Below are 13,441 nucleotides of genomic sequence, written 5' to 3'. Positions count from 1 at the left end.
AGGAGGAAAGGAGTTTCAACTTCCAGGGGTCATCCCCCTCCTGATAAGAAAGTTCTTCTTCACAAAGTAGGAATGAAGAAAAGCATGTGCATTCATACAATTTCTAAGACATTTCAGGATTCCCTAAACAGAAAAGAGTATGTTCAGAATACCTAAAAACAAAACAAAACAACGACAAATAAAAGTTGAACTTAATTTAACTACAACATTGGCTGGTATTTCTAGAGGAATGGAGGGATGCTAAAGTGAGAAAAAGAGATTAAATATTCAAGACCATGATAATAATCCATGAACTTACTTTACTGCTATTTCAGGATTTTTTTCCATCAAATTTTAAGTACATAAGAAAACTGTATGCATTAAGGAATCAGGGACTGAGATATTCTTGTTTTCTGTTTTCACTGTTTACAAAGCAACCTTGAGCAGCCCTAGTTTATCTTTGCCGCTGTGTTTGCTGACTTGTCGGTGTTTAGATCAAGTTTTGATACTTGTGTCTTTAGCTGACCATGAAAAGGCAGCTGGCCCAGAGAGGCCAGAATCAGGGAGAGAGAAGTTGCAAGGCTTTATCAAGTCATCCGAGAGGCCCTGTTGTGCTCATCCTTTGTAAACAATAAGACATGTCAGTGTCCCTGGTTGCTGTCATTGCTGACAGTTCTCTAAAGACCAGTAAGTGTTGAATTCTTTAAAGCTGGATTGTGCCCAGTGAGAGAAATGATAGTGTGAGATGAGGGGGCCTTCATGGATATCTGAGTACCTTGGGAAAAGAGAGGAATTAAGGCTTTTCACTCAGCAACCTAATGAAAACTAGACAAATAGTCTTGCATTTAATATATAGTTTCCACCAATTCATGCTTCTTTTGTTAGGAACAATTCCAGCCTGTATAGGAAAAGAGACAGTTAGATATAAAGAAATAATTTCTCATTGACAAGGGAGCTTCAGGTAAAGCAATGCTTATGAAAGGACAAGAGACTGAGTTTATATTGGTAAATTTCCATTGCACAACCATTTCATTGCTTTAACTTCATAGACCCCAAAACTTTATGTCCTTGAACAAGTAATCAAATGCAAAAGGACAGAACTAAATAATCCATCTGGGATAGCCAAGACTGTATGCAAAACATAAAGAATAAAATACAAGGCTTTAAGGAGTATGAATGAGAAACTGTGGCAAAGAAGAAAAGGATTTGAAAATAAGTTACAAAAGCAGTATCTAGTGCTTAAAGAATAATGAACTTTACATGCTCAGCTGTAAAATCCATAAAGGTATCTTTTGAACAAGGACTTATTTGTGTAAGTTAATTAGATCACAAAAAAATCCCAATTCATACCATTGTTCACCATTTCTAACCTCAGACTTTCAAAATGTATAAAATGAAGATCAAATTATTTTCATGGAAACTGGTAACGTGCTGAAGTAGAATAAACCCCACATTAGGTATCACAATCTCATTATAACAGCAATTGGTAACGTTATATTCAAGACTAATTTTGCCATGACATTTAACCTATAGATTTTGAGGTTAATCATGTTTCTGAGGAAAGGAAATTTCCAGTGTTTCTATTTTGTTCTTCCTAGGAAGATTTCCTGAAAACATTTGCTCCATCAAATGATCTAAAATGTCTGAGAGGACAAAATGTCTTAGATCCACTTGTAAAATATTAGGCTCTAAAACTTTGAGAAGGATTATCCTTTCAATGTCAAATTCATCCCTGAAATAAAGATCATCTCCACTAACAAGTCCAGAACCTAACAGTATGTTATTTAACTTGGATTTTTACTTGTTTCTATATAATAAACACTATTTGATTGTACAGAATTATAGATTATTCTTCTCAAGTTTGTTCTTTTTACCCCTTCAATTTTCTTGATTGAAACAGCCAAACCATATCTTATATAGCTACAGTCCAAGCACTGAGCCTGAGAGTCCATCGGATCACAGAATGCAGAGAGCAATTTAAGAAAAAAGTTTATATATTTCTATCAACTAAATAAAAGTCAACCCATTTTCCTAATTTTCCTATAAGCAGAAAAATTAAAGACCTATTGTCATGGCCTAGACAGACACAGCTGAGCAGCTTTCCAAAGAGCAAATGGTAAAAATAAAATAAAATGAAAAAGATTTGCCTGTCATGGGAGTTGGTCAATAAAATGCAACAGTGTTTATTACAACATTTAAAGTCTGTGATTAAGAACACCAAAAGGCCTAAACTAGAAAGGTTTTCAGCCTGTAATTTCCCTGCAGTCCTGGCCTGTACTTCCTTATGAGTTAGCTCAGCAGGGCTTTTTTTCCATGTCCATCATCAGCTTGTAATTATTGCCATTCTCAAAGCTATGCCAGATGGGTCTTTAGAAGCAGGCATGCAGCTTGTTTATGAGAGAAAGAGCTGTAATATTACTCTACACAGAGACCTATCTGGTCCTACTCAAAGAGCCCCGCTCCTCCCTCCCCCCACAAGTCACCCCCAGCACGATTCTTTCTTCCTCCCCTAGACAACTCTCTCAGTTTCAGCTCCCTGTCCCAGCTGAATGGCCTGCTGAAGGGCTGGGACCATGGGAGCCAAGAGATATCTGTATCTTAAAGCATATGGCCTAATCGTCACCTTTCACCATTCACATATGGAAATGAGGCCAACACCTAAGGGAAAAGCAAACTGTGGACTCTCTTTCCCCTACATATTCTTGTGCAGAAGCTCTATTTAAAACAGCAGAACTGCAAGTCTACCTTTCAGAATACAGATCTGCAGAGATACCACAACTCTGCCTTCCATTTCTCTTTTCCAGCAAGTCCTCATTGGCTAGAAGTGACATTCCCAGCAAGATTCTCCCTTTACTCCCTTTGCCTGGTAGGAAGGATAAACATTTGCATGAAGGTTGAGGTCAAGGAGCTGTGCAAAGCAACGCAGGGAAAGGCAAAAGCGCCTAACCGGGGTTCATCTGGTGATAGGCCTGGGGTGTTAGGTATCCCAGAGGGCCAAGCAGAGCTTCAATCAGCAGTTAATGAGGCAAGACCTGCAACAGATAGCCACTTTTAACTTACAAAAGCTTTTAGATGTCTCTGTTTACTTTGATCCATTTCAGTTAATTTGAGCCTGGTTAAGGTGCATTTTCCTCTTTTTTTTTTTTTTCTTTTTTTTTTTTGGCTAGATAAACCCTCTGCTCCCACCCCATCTCCACCCCCACCACCCAAACAATAGGATCATTTACCAACTTCATACTTAAACAAGTTTTGAGATCTTCTGTCAGGGTCAGCAACAGTTATACAAAATACAATGCGAGGAAGGCCGGTACCACAGTCTGCCTATAGAACGGTAATTTCAAAATCCCACCAGTGAAAGATAAATGAAAAGAAAAGGGCGGGACAGGAAAGGCTTGATTTTCAAGGGAGATTTAGTTATTTGTTTCTGATTAGGTGAAGTACGCGTTCTTTTATCCCTTGTTATTTTACCCATGATGACCAGAGAGCTTTCTTTGTTACAGTGGTTCAGAGCGAATAAAACTAATTTACTGGAATGTGAAATAAGCCAGAAAGAAACTGTACCTGAGGGTCACAGACGAGGAGGTCACTTAACTGGCCATAGTTTCCAGGCCCCCGGGTTGGGGCTTGAATCCCGTCTGGGAAGCAGGAAAGGGCTCCTACGCTGAGGGATTTGTATGTGGGTCTGCCTGTTAATGGGGATGTGCTGGTGCAACAAGCTTTTAATTAGGTCAGCTCGGTGCTTCACCCCACGGTCCTGTGGGCCCGCGTCTGAGGGACCTTCCCACCCACAGGTGCGGATAACAGTGCTGGAACCCTTCCCGGCATGCCCTCGGCGGCCTCGCTATCCCAGCATGCCCTCGGCGGCCTCACTATCCCGGCATGCTCTGGGCGGCCTCGCTATCCCAGCATGCTCTGGGCGGCCTCGCTATCCCAGCATGCCCCAGGGCTGCCCTCGCCTCCGCCCTCGCCCCTTTCCTGCTTGGTTTATATCTTCTTTCCTACGTCCTTACCCTATTCTCTCTCTCCCTCCTGTACCACTTCCCAAAACACCTTTCCCTTGCTCAAAATATCATACTTGAGGCAGGTGTGTATTAAAAAAGAAAAAGAAACTTCTAGTCATCCAGCCAGCAAAATTAATTTAACAAACACAACACACATGTGCAGGTTTGATTTGAGAGATACATACATATATGGCTCAAAAATATACTTTTCTCAACTGAACCATATTCCTGTTCTCCACTCCCCGCCCCTGTCCTGACTTCGACTTTTCCAGGAAGTATTATGAAGACGTATAAGTTAATGGAAGGAACAGGATGAAATCTTTCTGCACTTTTGCCCTTAAAGAAATTGGAACTACTTTAAAGTGTTCTTTTTGAAATCCTGTCCACTGAAGACCCCGAGGAATCGTCAGGAAAATAGAAGTTAGGAAACACAATTTCTATTTTGAGCCCTTCTTGTTGGGAAAGGGAACGACTAGGTACCCAGCTTTCAGCTAATGTTACCTGCCAGGAAGGGTGTTAGACACTGAAGGTTCTTTATCTGTAGCTCTCACATTAGAGCCTCAACAGTAATGGTTTTCATTTATTTTGCTCTTTACCAAGTCTTTAAAATGAAAGTAAGGCTAGTTTATCGCTGAAGAACATTGAACTCTGGTTAAAAGGCATTAAGATCAGAAAAAAGACAAGTCCGGAGATTTTAAACTATATTGATGAGAAAGGTAATAGTAACAGCTAATATTTACTTAGTGCTTATAAGGGACAACTGTGCTAAATGCTTTAGGATTCTGCATAATTTGTAGTATGTTTCATGTATAAGCTCACTGAATTCTTTCAGTTAATGATGGTGGCAGTTGCTAAGCTATAGAGGCCAAGTTATTCCTTTCATTCACAGTCTAGGGAGAGATGACACGGGCATGTTGAGTCACTCAAAACAGGCTCAAACCACCCCAAGGAGTTTGCTTGATGAAAGGTTTTCCTTTCCTTCAAAGCCACTTCCTGTGTCACATGACCTGTATCACTCCAAAGATAATAACACTTCATGCTTCCAGAACACTTTTATCCAAAGATCTCGAAGCATTTTCAAATGTTAATTAAGCCTTCACCATCCTGGAAGATAGCAATGCCAATCTTGCTGTTTAAATACTGTATTCCAGAACACAGGTTGTTCTAATCACTGAGAGGGAAATGGAGGCCTCTCTGAGCAAATCCAGTGTATAAGCCACCACTCAAACACTGATGACACCCAGAATGGCCCTGTGTCTCCTGGGGAACCACCACAGCATCTCTATTCTAAATTGTCCCCTGCTCCCCTGGTTGTTTCCCTTGGAAGAACCACATGGGAGAAAAAAAGGGGTAAGCAGCAAAAAGGGCTTTCTAATAGTTCCACTTTGCCTAGGGGTAAAAATGTTTGTTTTTTTTTTAATAGATAAGTGCTCTCACAAACAGCTAGGTGCCTTTGTTATATTTCTTCATTTATCATGATAACCAGAGGGGAAAAAATAACCAACTTTTCCCAAGGCTTAGATGTGACTATTAAGACTGCAGTTTACCTGTCCTCCTGTTTCACAGGCATCATGGACCTCTCTGTTACAGCCAGAGAACAGTCAGATTTCAGGCAATTTGTGTATCCTTTGGTCTGGATAAAAGAAGACCACGTGGCAACCAAGACCCTTCAAGATTTGCCTTTTTCCAGCTTCATCTCCCTTCACTCTGCCACGCTGGCTTTCCCTCCATCTTTCCAATAAGCCAAGCTTTTTTCCTACCGCAGGGTCTTTGCACAGGATTTTCCTGCTTCCTGGGCTGCTTTATCCCCTATTCTTAATGAAACTCCTACTCTTAGTTCCCAGTTTAAAGATTACTTCTTCAGAGAAGACTTACCTTTCTATCACTAAATTAGCTTCTATTAATATTCTCTCTAATGGCAGACTGTTTTGGTAATAATTCATGAGATTTTCTTTGTTTAATGTCTCCCTTCTAGATTATAAGCTCCACAAGAACGGGAACTGTGTCTGTTCTGTTCACCACTGCATAACCCATGCCTGGCGTTTTAGATGACCTCGAAAAATAGCTGTTGAATAAATTAATGAGTGACTGAATCTTTTAACGTAGTTGGCAAATCACACTTTTCTTTTGAAGTGATATTACGGGGTAAAGAGGACAAGAGAGATATAGATATCAGAAGTTTGGTTGCAACCATTTAAGGTCTTAGTTTATTTCTATCAATACTGAGAATAGCAAACAGTATTTGAACTATTTGAATAAATACAACTTTTACTATATATTAAGCCTCTGGAGTAGGTGTTTTACCTACATATTCTCACAATAACCTTGGGAGGTAAGATACTGTTATCCCCATTTTGTGCTCATGAGGACTAAGTCATTCTCCCGTGTCTCAGAGACTCCTCCTTCCATTTATTTGTTTATTGAGCACTCACTATTTGCCAGGCACTGCAGTGGCAGAGTGATGAACGAGACAGTCATGGCCTCCTTCTTGGAGCTTCTGTCTTTGATCCTCCCTAGCAATAGCAGAGTGCATTCTGACATGTAGTTGGTGCTCAATAAATACTTAAAAAGTGTGAATCAGGTTTAAAAAAAAAAAACACTCAAGAACTATAATTGAATCCCTTCAGAGTTTTAAAAGTTCCACAATACTGCCACAATACTGGTGATCATTACATGACTTTGCTGGGGGACATATGGTTTACCATTTATTCTGTAAAGATGTGGAGTGCAGAAAGAGGTCACAAATCATTCCAATATTCAAATAAAAAATACAGTGATGTCAATAATGAGCTTTAATTAATGGTGCCATATTGCAGCCAAAATGATCTTTCTAAAATACAAATTAGAAAACCAGCTCATGTCTCACCCATGATTTATAACCTCCTAGGGCTTCCCATTGGCCTTGGGATAGAGTCCAGTCTTTCCACCTTCTTGACGTGGATGACAAGAGCTTGACTCCCTCTTTGGAATCGTGTCTCTTCTACTGACTACATTCACTACTTTGTAGACTTTATAAAAAACATTTACCTCCTCCAACACCTCTAGGCCTTAGATATAATGTTCCATCTTTTAGTAACATTCTCCCTGCACTCCCCACCATCACTCGCACTCTTTGCCTATGTTGAGAGGATGGTTTATTTGCGTGCAGGATTTTTACTGGGCAGTGCTCCTAGGAACAATACCTGTGAATGGGGAGGGAAGCAGGATTGGGCAGAAGGAAAAACTTATCTGCAGTGCAGGTGCAACTGAAGCCTCAGCTGATCTTCTGAGGAGCTCTGGAACTGAGATGGCCCTTCAGAGATGTCTGAATTAAGGTAAGAAGGTGGCCCTTTTACCTCAGCTGCCCCTAGAGATAGAGAGAACCTTGAGCAAGGCAGCTTCCTTCAGCAGAGGGTGATTCCTGGGGAAAGACCTCAGCTGAGAATCATCAAAAGGCAACACTACCACCAGCAGGGGAATGAGTGTTTCAGTCCTTAAGGAGGATCTGGGTGACACATCACAACATCCATGACAGTCTAGTTAACTCTAGTCATCTTTCCAGCCTTGACCTAAATATCTCTTCCTCCAGGAAGCCTCTCCTAACTCCCTAAACCTAGAAGACGCTGCTACAAAGCACCTGTTGCTTCCTCATTGTGGCATGCTTCACATTATATTATAGTCATCTGTTTATGGGTCTGTATTCCCCCAGGAAAGTATAAACCACATGAAAAAGGACCTGGTGTCTATCTTACTAGCCTTCTATCTACCAATATTCAAATAATCATGAACAAATTGAAGAATGAAGGACAAATTAAAGACTCCATTTTTATTTCTTAAAAATTTTACACAAATACCAAAAAGTCAGAAAGTCTATTCACCAAAACATTGTCAATTGTTATCCCTTGGTGGCAGTATTATGTGTGGTTTTTATTTCCTTTATTACACCTTTCCATATATCTAAGTTTGTATAAGCACATGTGACTTTTAGAAACATTTTTTAAAGTGATAATCATTTTGAATAAAAAAACATGACTCTTACTATAATAATAACTAGTATCAACAAGACTCATTCCTTGAAGTTATTTTTTACTGGAATTTATACTCCATAGAGCAGTTTTATGTAAATGATTTTGTTTAATCTTGACAAAAAGTCAACAGGAGAAGAAAGGCAAGTATGATATTTTGATTCCTACTGGACAATAGGATAAAACCAACCCCTTCAATCAGGAATAAGTTAATGTACCCTCACAGCCTTGGAACCCAGCTGTCTAACATTTCTTCTTTTTTTTTTCTTTTTTTTTGATAGATTTTATTCATTTTTTAAAATTTTATTTATTTTTATTTTTGGCTGTGTTGGGTCTTCGTTGCTGCACACAGGCTTTCTCTAGTTGTGGCGAGCGGGGACTACTCTTCATTGCGGTGTGCGGGCTTCTCATTGCGGTGGCTTCTCTTGTGAAACACGGGCTCAGCAGTTGTGGCTCACAGGCTCTGGAGCACAGGCTCAGTAGTTGTGGCACACAGGCTTAGTAGTTGCTCCGCGGCATGGGGGATCTTCCCGGACCGGGGCTCAAACCCATATCCCCGGCATTGTCAGGCAGATTCTTAACCACTGCACCACCAGGGAAGCCCTAACATTTCTTCTTCTCCAACATGTTCATGTTTGATGCAGTCTTGCCAGGCCTTGGGGACAACAGTGACACAGAAAAAAGGAAGCCATACCACCATATCATCCCTGAGTCTTTACTGGCTGCATTCCCTGTCCTCACTTTTCTCTCTCTCCCTACCCTTATTCATAAAAGAGAGTATAATGTCTTTCCTGTGGCCTTATTTTCATCATTTGTTTGCACAAGCCTAATCTGCAAGGCCAGCTAGAGTTGAAAGCCCTGTTTTCCCCTCACATCTCATGTCCCCCTTCTCTCCTAGAATGATAATACTTCACATATGGATAGCACTTTCCAGAAGGCTTCCCCATACATCACCTCACTGGATCCTCCCAATAAACCTTTGAGGTCTGCACATCAGATAGCATTACCCCACATTTTAGAGATAAGGAGACCAAAACACAGGTTGCGTGACTTGCCAAAAATCACAGTTAGTTACTGATAAACAAAGGACTAGAATCTGGGGCCTTACAGAAAAGCCCAGAACCCCCTGTGTTTTTGCTTTGATCTTGTAGTCTAGCATATGACCCACTGATAGGGCCCTGCAGAATCTAAAACTGGTTACAAACTAAACTGATGAGAGCAAGATTGTATGTTGAATTTCCAAGTGGCCAGTTGTGATGCTTGCATTGGAATGTGTGAAGGCATGCAACAGACAGGCAAATAGGACCTAAGTTTCAAGTGGGACTAGTTAAGGGTGTGTAGATGATTCAGTTCAATTCCATCACCATTGTGAGTTAAACACCTTAATTACCTGTTCTTTTAAGCCTACATAAATATATTCATACAAATATATAAAACAACCTTCCTTAGAAAGAGACTATACAAATCTATGTTTCTATAATTGACATTTTCTGTCATCATAGTTTTCTTGGGATAGTCCCAATTTATACCAATTGTCCTGGTGCGATTAATGGCTCTCCCTTTCCCTCAAAAAAAAGTCCCAGTGTGGAGGATAATTTATGCGGCCATCCTATACACATCTCACAGAGAACAAATGTGCAATTTCAGTAGACACTGAGTGGTATTGATTTTCAACGTGGCAAGCCCCAAATGTTGTAAGAAGGACTGCTGTTATTGAAATACACTGCTGGAAAAATTCCCAGTGTTAAATGGCCTTCGCTAAAGACACAGTAAGACACACATCCCTTTGTGTTCTGCCGGGCGCAAGTTTTAAAATGTAGTGAAATTCTGGCTAGATTCAATCCATTTGCGAAATCATTTTGGTTTTTCTGCACCTCATTCCCTCACCTGATATTATATCTTTGTCTCATTGCCTATCAGAAGTGTTCCTTTCCACATGCATTTTAAAAAATGAGAAGAAACAAATTAGAATTCACATTTTTTTGGCTTAAAATTATAATGCCTCCTACATTTCCCAAAGGAATCCTGCCAAAGTGATGGCCGAGAACAATAGCAATTTGCCAAAAGGTAAGAGGTAAGATTTTCGTGGTAATTCCAACTCAAGCTTTTGAGCTTATGTAAATCTTTTCCTCCGTCTATAATATGGGGAGAATACCTGCTCTTGAGTTGCTGAAAAACAGAAGATGCGACTCACACAAACGATGAACAATTGTATTTTGCTCTCCTTAGAAGTCCCAGTACTGCCTCAACAAACACCTGGTCCTTGTTCTCAGAAAACTTAAAATCTTGTTCCAAAGGACACACTCAAGATAGCACAAAACTAAACACTAAAAGTATGGGTTCAAAAAGCAATGTGTGTTAGCCTTAGGAGAAGGTGCTGTGAGTTGGAGCAGTAAGCAAGCAAGTCAGTTGTAATACTTTTTCCCAAGGGGCACCCCAAACAACTCAAGAAAATTATCTGAAGGGTATACAGCCACTTCTCCAAGGTCTCCATGGATCGATGTTCAACAGAACTTTTTCAGATTTTGGATGCAGGCCCTAAGTGACTCAGGCACTTCATGAAAGACCTCAATTTTTTTTTTTTTTTTTTTTTTTTTTTTTAGATTAACCCAGTTCAATCACCTGAGCAAGCAAAGATGGAAAAAATCTACATTCTGTTGAGATTCTTTGATCCTTTTTTTACAAAGTGCTGTCTTCCACTATCATTGTAACAAGCGCAGACTGCAGTTCTTTCTGAGGTATATGTATGTAAAGATGGTGTCTAAAAGACATGCGTAAACACATCCCAGCCCATGTCCCAGCAGAAAACAGACAGGAAGAGACAGAGTAACCTCAGGTTCTTTGAAGCAAGAATTTAGCTATTCTGTGATAATACATCTCCCTTACAGTCATTAATCTTCCCGCATTACTGAGCACCTACTAGGTTCCCTGACCAGGCGCCATGGTGAAGATCTTTGCCCTGCAGGAATACCTGAATTGGGAGAGTGACTGCAATAGGGGCCCTAGCCAGACACTAAATGAGGCTCTTTATACAGGCTAAGCCTTAAATTAGCTTACCATTTAGCCCCATTTTACAGATGAGGAAACAAATGCTCCAAGAAAATATTCTGCCCAAGGTTGCAAAGTGGTAAACTAGAATTAAACCAGGGTTTTCAGGGTTTCAAAGCCTCTGCTCCTTTTAACCATCCCAGGTTTGCCTTGTTCTCATTTTAATGGCGATCCCTGTTAGTTGGCACTGCCGAAGAGAAGGATTTGATATCTGTATGTTTTTCCCACCAGGATCCTCCCAGAAGATGTCCTAACTTCAGTGCAACAAAAACCTGAGCAATAACATCAGATTTTGCCAGAATGGAGTTACATCCTGGCTGTCATACAGAAACCCAGGCCTCCGACAGTGAGCACACTGTTATGTCACATTCTTTCAACAGCTCCAGGAGAATAGAGGAAAACAATGACGTGGGTAATTTAAAATAATAGAGGATTTTTTAAAACAATCCTTTGTGTCTGAGCTTTGACTTAATTATATGATTATTATTTATTTGAGTTCCTAACCACATTTTTCAAATGTTAAATTACAATTATTCCACAGTTTCTGGAACAATGTTAGCTGAGTACCAGAGCAAGTCAGCCAAGAAAACACTGGACAGCAGAGAAACTTAATTCAGGGCCCAGCTTCTATGATGCCGAAGTGCTGGTGGCATCGGACACATCACTAACTTGTCTGGCCCCCCAGTTTCCTCAAGAAGAAAATGAAGGGATTGATCTAGAATATTTATTTATTTATTCAGTAAATATTTAGTATCAGTTATCAATATGTCTTAGCCCTCATGATGTTTACAGTCTAGTGAAGAGACAAACAAGATGAATGACAATGTCGATAGTGTGATAATTGTTATAAAAAGCTAAATAGGGCTTCCCTGGTGGTGCAGTGGTTAAGAATCTGCCTGGGGCTTCCCTGGTGGCGCAGTGGTTGAGAATCTGCCTGCCAATGCAGGGGACACGGGTTCGAGCCCTGGTCTGGGAAGATCCCACATGCCGCAGAGCAACTGGGCCCGTGAGCCAAAACTACTGAGCCTGCGCATCTGGAGCCTGTGCTCCGCAACAAGAGAGGCCGCGATAGTGAGAGGCCCGCGCATCGCAATGAAGAGTAGCCCCCACTCGCCGCAACTGGAGAAAGCCCTCGCACAGAAATGAAGACCCAACACAGCCAAAAATAAAAAAAAATTAAAAATAAAAAAAAAAAAAGAACCTGCCTGCCAATGCAGGGGACATGGGTTCGAGCCCTGGTCCGGGAAGATTCCACATGCTATGGAGCAACTAAGCCCATGCACCACAACTACTGAGCCTGCGCTCTAGAGCCCGCAAACCACAACTACTGAAGCCCGCGCGCCTAGAGCCCGTGCTCCGCAACAAGAGAAGCCATGACAATGAGAAGCCCGTGCTCCGCAACAAGAGAAGGCACCGCAATGAGAAGCCCACACACCGCAACGAAGAGTAGCCCCCCCGCTCGCCGCAACTAGAGAAAGCCCATGCGCAGCAACAAAGACCCAACTCAACCAAAAAATGAATAAATAAATAATAAAAATTTCAAATAAAAGCTAAATAGAAGATGCTATGGGAGCGCACGGAGGGGCTTCCAATTCATTTTGGGGGGTACAGGGAGGGGTGCACAGTAGAGGGAGTGACCTCTAAAGCAGAGGTGTAAAGGATCAATAGGAGTTAGCAAGCAAAGCAGGCACATGCAGAGGGTGGAAGTGCATTCCAGGCAGATAGGACTGCGAGGGGAAAGCCTGAGTGGCGCTGCCTTGTGAAAGCACAACTAGCTTAGTATGGCTGGTTTGTGAAAAGGCAGCTGGAGAGTTAGCAGAGAGGAGGAAAAGGAGGCAGTGGCCGGACCCATCATCAGGTGGCTTGCATATCACCAAAAGGAGTCTGGACTTGATTCATTCCTTCGGAAACTATTAATTGACCTTAGTAAGGACCAGACATCCTTCTAGGTTCTGCGGTTACCAGAATAGCAAACAAGAGAGATAGGTTCCTGTTTTTACAGAGCGAAATACGAATCCATTCAAGGGTTAAAGCAGGGAAATGATATAATCAGAGTTTTAGAAAGACCACACTGACTGCAGAGTAGGCATGGTTTGGACAAGGATAAGACCCTTTCAGCTATAAAATTATAACTCTATGATTTAAGACTCAGGATATAATAAATTATAAAAACTCCATGTTAACATTTACATTATATGTGAATATATAATTGTATCTTTTTTCATATATATGATATCTTTGGTTTACAGATTCTTTTGCAAGTGTTCAGTAAATTGAGTGGGTTCTTTCCCTTGTTGTATGTTCAGACACAGAAACATTTGGTGGGGAAGGAAAGAGAGCCAACATGTATTAAGCATACTGAAGGCAAAGGGGACGGGATACATATTAATAATGCTCACTTCACAGATG

Source organism: Eschrichtius robustus, chromosome 1 (assembly GCF_028021215.1).
Source record: "Eschrichtius robustus isolate mEscRob2 chromosome 1, mEscRob2.pri, whole genome shotgun sequence".
Lineage (NCBI taxonomy): Eukaryota > Metazoa > Chordata > Mammalia > Artiodactyla > Eschrichtiidae > Eschrichtius > Eschrichtius robustus.
This window is presented reverse-complemented; position numbering follows the sequence as displayed.